General features: G+C 46.2%; 1 long non-coding RNA gene and 1 other non-coding gene across 2 annotated transcripts in view; one reads left to right on the top strand and one right to left on the bottom strand.

Annotated features, from left to right (window-relative positions):
- The window catches only part of LOC120848968, a 1816-nt gene extending 291 nt beyond the window's left edge, over nt 1-1525 (bottom strand). The window contains exon 1 of the ribosomal RNA XR_005717824.2: nt 1-1525. This exon is cut by the window's left edge and continues 291 nt beyond it. This is a non-coding gene — a ribosomal RNA (small subunit ribosomal RNA).
- Nucleotides 1-7500, top strand: part of LOC121834251 — a 17087-nt gene that overhangs the window by 6105 nt on the left and 3482 nt on the right. The gene's annotated exons all lie outside the window — the stretch shown is intronic.

Raw genomic sequence — 7500 nt, 5'->3', positions numbered from 1 at the left:
CCAGTCTTTACAGACAGGGATAAAAACACGCTGCTTCCTTCAGTGTAGCGCGCGTGCGGCCCCGGACATCTAAGGGCATCACAGACCTGTTATTGCTCTGTTTCGTGCGGCTAGGAGCCGCTTGTCCCTCTAAGAAGGGTGCAAGGTGCAGAGAACCACGCACCTATTTAATAGGCTAGAGTCTCGTTCGTTATCGGAATTAACCAGACAAATCGCTCCACCAACTAAGAACGGCCATGCACCACCATCCACCGAATCAAGAAAGAGCTCTCAATGTGTCAATCCTCCCAGTGTCCGGGCCGGGTAAGTTTTCCCGTGTTGAGTCAAATTAAGCCGCAGGCTCCACTCCTGGTGGTGCCCTTCCGTCAATTCCTTTAAGTTTCAGCTTTGCAACCATACTTCCCCCGGAACCCAAATACTTTGGTTTCCCGGAAGCTGCCCGCCGAGTCATTTGAGTAACTCAGGCGGATCGCTGGTTGGCATCGTTTATGGTTAGAACTAGGGCGGTATCTGATCGCCTTCGAACTTCTAACTTTCGTTCTTGATCAATGAAAACATTCTTGGCAAATGCTTTCGCAGTAGTTCGTCTTGCGACGGTCCAAGAATTTCACCTCTAGCGCCGCAATACGAATGCCCCCGTCTGTCCCTCTTAATCATTATCCTGTATTCCAAAAACCAACAGAACAGAAACAGGATCTTGTTCTATTATTCCATGCACTGTTATTCAGGCGAATCGCCTGCGTTGAGCACTCTAATTTTTTCAAAGTAAACGCGCCGGCCAAAGCAAGGCACCTGATGAAGGGAACCAAGCCACGACAGGCATGATGTTCAGCACGGGCCGTAACGTGGTGTCCACGCACTTCCCGCCTGTAACTGAGATCCAACTACGAGCTTTTTAACCGCAGCAACTTTAGTATACGCTATTGGAGCTGGAATTACCGCGGCTGCTGGAACCAGACTTGCCCTCCAATGGATCCTCGTTAAAGGATTTAGAGTGTACTCATTTCAATTACGGGGCCTCAAAAGAGTTCCGTATTGTTATTTTTCGTCACTACCTCCCCGTGCCGGGAGTGGGTAATTTGCGCGCCTGCTGCCTTCCTTGGATGTGGTAGCCGTTTCTCAGGCTCCCTCTCCGGAATCGAACCCTGATTCTCCGTTACCCGTAACAACCATGGTAGGCGCATAACCTACCATCGACAGTTGATAAGGCAGACACTTGAAAGAAACGTCGCCGGCTCGTGGCCGTGCGATCAGCACAAAGTTATCCAGAGTCACCACACAAAACGGACCGAAGCCCGATTGATCTTGGTCTAATAAAAGCACCCGTCGCCCCGAGGGGCTTCGGGCTCACTGCATGTATTAGCTCTAGAATTGCCACAGTTATCCAAGTAGGAAGAAACGATCTAAGGAACCATAACTGATTTAATGAGCCATTCGCGGTTTCGCCTTGTTTCGGCATGTACTTAGACATGCATGGCTTAATCTTTGAGACAAGCATATGACTACTGGCAGGATCAACCAGGTAATCTTTTCGTGGTGGGTCGCCCAAAACCCTACCAACGCGCGGACGCGGGGCCACCGTCAGGCGCCCCTTACGAACCGCAAACACACACAACGCTTAGGAATTACTTCCAAATCCAAGAAGAAATGAAGCACGTTCGAGCGCGCAGCCGGAATATCCCCGACCGAGGTCGGTACCGACGCGGCAAGAAGCGCATAAATTTCTTTCTCGTCGTAGCAACAGAAAGTCGTACGCCAAAAAAATCATTGACGACGCCTTCGCAGCGTTGCCGAGCTTTCAGGTCCCGTGAGGACGCGAGGACGCACCCCGGCCTTCGGTCAGAACGCACTCGTCATTTCACACCGTTCGGTTAGCGCGGACGCTCCGAAACACCCTCCTCTCGCATTCGTTTTCAAGACACAGGTGCACCCGAGAACCGACCCCAACGGCAGACGCCAGAGATCGCAGGTACCTTGCTGTAACGACCATACGGCGGAGGCAGCGGCCGAGACGGCGACGAAAGGCGTCGGCCACGTCGTCAGACGCCGCTCGCACCAATCGAACGCTCGACAGACCCCACCTCCACATAATAGCACCGATAAGTATAAAGAAGATCCTTCAAGAGCATTCTGTACATAGTTTTGACTGACTGACTTACTGACTTACTGTCTCTCACTCATGTGGCTCCTCGTTATTCAGTATCATTTATTTGTCCTTCTTTCTTTCTTATTTTTTTCCCCTCTCTCTCTCCTTATATATATATATATGTACGTATGTATGTTTGTGTGTATATATATATATATAAATGTTTTTTTTTTCTGTGTGCCTCTATATATACATACATACGTACATACATCCTACCCCTATAAAAAAAAAATTATTTCTCGCTTTTTATTAAAAACGTGCTGACCCCTGCTTGACTCTGATTCCTTCTTTTCGACTTTCAGTTCATGTTAACATGCTCAACAGAAAGTTTATCGACTTTGTTATTACAAAGTAAACCAATATTTACACGGGGCGTTTCATGCGTTTTGAATTGTGTCAGAGCCGAACAATGAGCGCTATAGTAAGTGAGATTGTCACTGCTTTTAATCCGAATGCTCGCGTTATCGCGCGTGTTTACGGCAGGCTTCATAATAGGCAATTTTCTTTCTTTACACTACTCTTCTTTGCTCACTTCATTGTTTCTACCATTGGTTTCGTTTGGAAGGCCCCGCCACTTAGTTTCCGACAAAGTCCTCTCAAGGAACGAAGTGAGAAGCAGGGGATTAACAAAAGAAAAAGATGCGTGTTTTCTAGCGGTTACCCGTGTCGCGAGGCGACACGGGCTTTCTGGCGCTTTCAACTGGGCGAGAGCCGAACACTGTACACTACTGCACTTGCGACGGGCAGCGCTTTCAAACGGAATACTGGAAATCTCGCTTACTTTTATGGCAAGTTTGATAGGAGACAAATATTCTTTTCACGCGAATTTTTCGCTCTATTTCTAATCTCTCTCTTCCGTGTCCTTGGCATGGAACGCCCGCTTCGTCTCCCACAAAGTACTTCCGAGGAATCAAGTGCAAAACACGCGACTTTAAAATGTGCGTGTTTTCTAGCGGTTACCCGTGTCGCGAGGCGACACGGGCTTTCTGGCGCTTTCAACTGGGCGAGAGCCGAACACTGTACATTACTGCACTTGCGACGGGCAGCGCTTTCAAACGGAATACTGGAAATCTCGCTTACTTTTCTGGCAAGTTTGATAGGAGACAAATATTATTCTTTTCACGCGAATTGTTCGCTCTATTTCTAATCTCTCTCTTCCGTGTCCTTGGCATGGAACGCCCGCTTCGTCTCCCACAAAGTACTTCCGAGGAATCAAGTGCAAAACACGCGACTTTAAAATGTGCGTGTTTTCTAGCGGTTACCCGTGTCGCGAGGCGACACGGGCTTTCTGGCGCTTTCAACTGGGCGAGAGCCGAACACTGTACACTACTGCACTTGCGACGGGCAGCGCTTTCAAACGGAATACTGGAAATCTCGCTTACTTTTCTGGCAAGTTTGATAGGAGACAAATATTATTCTTCTCACGCGAATTGTTCGCTCTATTTCTAATCTCTCTCTTCCGTGTCCTTGGCATGGAACGCCCGCTTCGTCTCCCACAAAGTACTTCCGAGGAATCAAGTGCAAATCACGCGACTTTAAAATGTGCGTGTTTTCTAGCGGTTACCCGTGTCGCGAGGCGACACGGGCTTTCTGGCGCTTTCAACTGGGCGAGAGCCGAACACTGTACACTACTGCACTTGCGACGGGCAGCGCTTTCAAACGGAATACTGGAAATCTCGCTTACTTTTCTGGCAAGTTTGATAGGAGACAAATATTATTCTTCTCACGCGAATTGTTCGCTCTATTTCTAATCTCTCTCTTCCGTGTCCTTGGCATGGAACGCCCGCTTCGTCTCCTACAAAGTACTTCCGAGGAATCAAGTGCAAATCACGCGACTTTAAAATGTGCGTGTTTTCTAGCGGTTACCCGTGTCGCGAGGCGACACGGGCTTTCTGGCGCTTTCAACTGGGCGAGAGCCGAACACTGTACACTACTGCACTTGCGACGGGCAGCGCTTTCAAACGGAATACTGGAAATCTCGCTTACTTTTCTGGCAAGTTTGATAGGAGACAAATATTATTCTTCTCACGCGAATTGTTCGCTCTATTTCTAATCTCTCTCTTCCGTGTCCTTGGCATGGAACGCCCGCTTCGTCTCCCACAAAGTACTTCCGAGGAATCAAGTGCAAATCACGCGACTTTAAAATGTGCGTGTTTTCTAGCGGTTACCCGTGTCGCGAGGCGACACGGGCTTTCTGGCGCTTTCAACTGGGCGAGAGCCGAACACTGTACACTACTGCACTTGCCATGGACAACGCTTTCAAACGGAATACTGGAGATGTCGTGTGCTTTACTGCCAAGCTCAATAAGAGACGAATTTCTTTCTTTTCACGGGAATTATTTCCTCTATTTCTAATCTCGCTCTTTCGTTTCATTGGGAAGGAACGCGCGCTTAGTTAGCCGCAAAGCAGTCTGAATTAATCACGTCCAAAGTACAGAATTTTACAATATATAGTGTTTTTACCGGTTGACCGCGTCAGAAAGCGTACCTTTCCGACGAGGTCTGTGTCGCTTTGACGTGAGCGGGAGCAACGCGATTTGGGCTAGTGCACGCGAGATTGGCAGCGCTTCCAATTCCAGTACTGTAGATATTGCGTGCATTTTTTACACGCTTGAGGATGTGGGATTTTCTTTCTTGTGACGTGACCCGTTTGTCAAATTGTGTCTCGCTTTTTGGTATCGTTTAAGAAGCCCGTCCGCTTACAATCCTAAAAAAGAAAAAAAAAAAGAAATTAGTAAAGAAAGACGCCCATACTTTTTTGTTGCTCTTTCTTTTATTATCTGCGCAGGATTTTAATTTGTGTAAGTTTTGTTTACCGTCCCGACTACGTAGGCGTTCGTACATGCCCGTCCTCGCGCCTCGAATTGTGTGCGAGCGAAATCAATCTCCCCAAGCTAGCTACAGAAATTGCTCGAAAATCGAACGTGAGGAAAGCCAGAGATACGTGGTTTTCACAGGTCGTGCAAGATTAATCCATAAAGTGCGATATTGGTATATATATACATACATACATACACATACATGATTTCTGCGACAAATAGGAAGACAAAAAGACCATGTTCAAGCATAATATAGGAACATTGACACTTTGCACACACAAGGGAGGTCAAATGGCAGGTTTTTCTTCCTTGTGCAGGAAACTTTATTGCAATGTCAGAAGGGAAGTTCCACTCTAGAATTGTGCGCTCAATAAAGGAGGAAAGGATATGCACTTGAAAACCTTCACAGTTCAAGTAAGAAAACATTTCGAAACGACAGTTCGTTTTCTTGCAGGGAGGAAAAGAGGGGAGAGAGGGAGGGAGGGAGGGAGGGAGGGAGGGAGGGAGGGAAGGAAGGAAGGAAGGGGGGGTGGTGCCATGCACGGTGAAGACCAGAGTGTCGAACCGAAAACCGAAGCGAACGAAAAACCGGAACCGAGGAGTTAGTTTCTTCCGAACCGAAACTGACCCGCCAACTTGGAACTGTACGGAAGAAAATATAACTGTCTATTAGTCTGACGATGAATAGAAGTACAAGGGTGTACGGCAGGGATAGCTGAAAAAAAAAAGGCTCTATGGACTTGGAGCGGCAGCCCAAAGTCGATGACGACGAAAAGAAAGCACACAGTTTCGGAAAACAGGCGGTAAGAAAGCGACAAATTAAGTAGCCGTCATGTCGAGTTGATTGCTTAGCTCTATTTAAGATGAAGGAAAAAAAAAGTAGCACAATTGATGCTTGCTTGCTAAATTGAATCAACCATTATCTTGTAAAGAAAAAAAACCTCAAATGCCAATCACCTGTATTTTAGGCGACCCAACAGACTGATAACTTTTAAATTCAGGCTAAAATATAACACAAAAAAAAACAAGGAAAGACAGATATGTATAAAGCTTGTCATTTACTGCTCCATCAAATTTAAATAAAGCAATTTATTTCTCGGCACCTGAAAATAAGCGAACCCTACAAATGAATGGAAAGATACCCGTTTGCACTCTTGAAATAGTGCCTATTACGAAAAGAAGCACCAGGTAAATATAATATCACTTTAGCTTCTTTTTCTTTTTAATACGGTACGCTGTTGGTTTATCTTAGTAAAATATATAAAATAGCGCAAAAAAGACGAGGACAAGGAGTATACAGGACAGGCACTCACTTTCAACTAGTTTTATCCAGGAAAAGTAAACATACATATATAGCTTTTATTCACGATAAGTGCCGAGGGCAGCCGAGAAGGCGGCAATAGCCCCGGATGGTTTGATCGTGCTGGGAGACACCAGCATCCCAGCTCAAATATCTTCTACTCTTAAGAATATGTGCTGCTTTGCCTCTCGTGTGTATATACATGTTCACTTTTCCTGAATGAAACTAGTTCAACATCAGCGCCTGTCCTGTATACCTCTTGTTCTTCTATTTGTTGTGCTATTTTAATGTCCTACATTACTTTTGTGCTCCCGCAAATCGAAGCAAACCAATAAAAAATTCGGTTCGACACTCTGGTGGAAACTAAAAGCTTAGAATGAAAGAGGAAAAAAAGAAAAAGGAAAACATTTCTACAATAATGATAAGCAGGAGGAGGAGGAGGAGAACAAGAAGGCTAACAATGTGGAAAAAAAAGACACGACCCAAATAAATCAATACAAAGGATGGTATAAGTCATGCATACTTACCACATGTAAAATTAATTAAAAAAAAAAATTAGAAAAAAAATGTGTATTTATATATATATATATATTTTTTTTTTCTTTTATCCAGAGGCTTTGGCGCACGCACAGCACTGCACTGCACTGCACTGCACTGCACTGCACAACACAACACGAGAGACTTTCCACAAACACACCACTGCGTACGAGGACACGACCACGTAGAGCTGCACGAAAACAAGCGCCGTAACTTAATAAAAAAAAATAAAAAAATCCTTTCACTGGACGGACGGCACAAGAACGGAAACTGCTCAAAGAGCACACACACACACGACACATATTAATGAATTAATAAGGGGCACAAGTAGAACCTAGTTGGGCGATACGTAGGACACGGCACCCACACCAGAGGCCTTGCACAAGCACAGCACTGAGCACTGAGCAGTGAGCAGCAGGTCACAGGACAGAAATGACGTCCACGCTGAGTAGGCCGAAGGCAGGGAATTACGGACGCACGCGAGGTCACCCACAGGCACTTTCACCGGAACCACGCCACAACACCACGCTGCAGAGCGCGCACTGCAAAGCGAAACCATGCGCTCACCTTCGGAAAGCACGGAGGGCGGGCGGCACAGAGAAGCAAAAAGACGTCAAAAGCACATCGCGATGAAGCGGCGGCGAATGAACACTACTCACTGGTGGAAATTGATATCTCCTCAAGCGAAAACATGCAAT

The sequence above is a fragment of the Ixodes scapularis genome, unplaced genomic scaffold, assembly GCF_016920785.2.
Source record: "Ixodes scapularis isolate PalLabHiFi unplaced genomic scaffold, ASM1692078v2 ptg000854l_1__unscaffolded, whole genome shotgun sequence".
NCBI lineage: Eukaryota > Metazoa > Arthropoda > Arachnida > Ixodida > Ixodidae > Ixodes > Ixodes scapularis.
The sequence above is the reverse complement of the archived record's forward strand: the minus strand, read 5'-3'. Positions and strand labels throughout refer to the sequence as shown.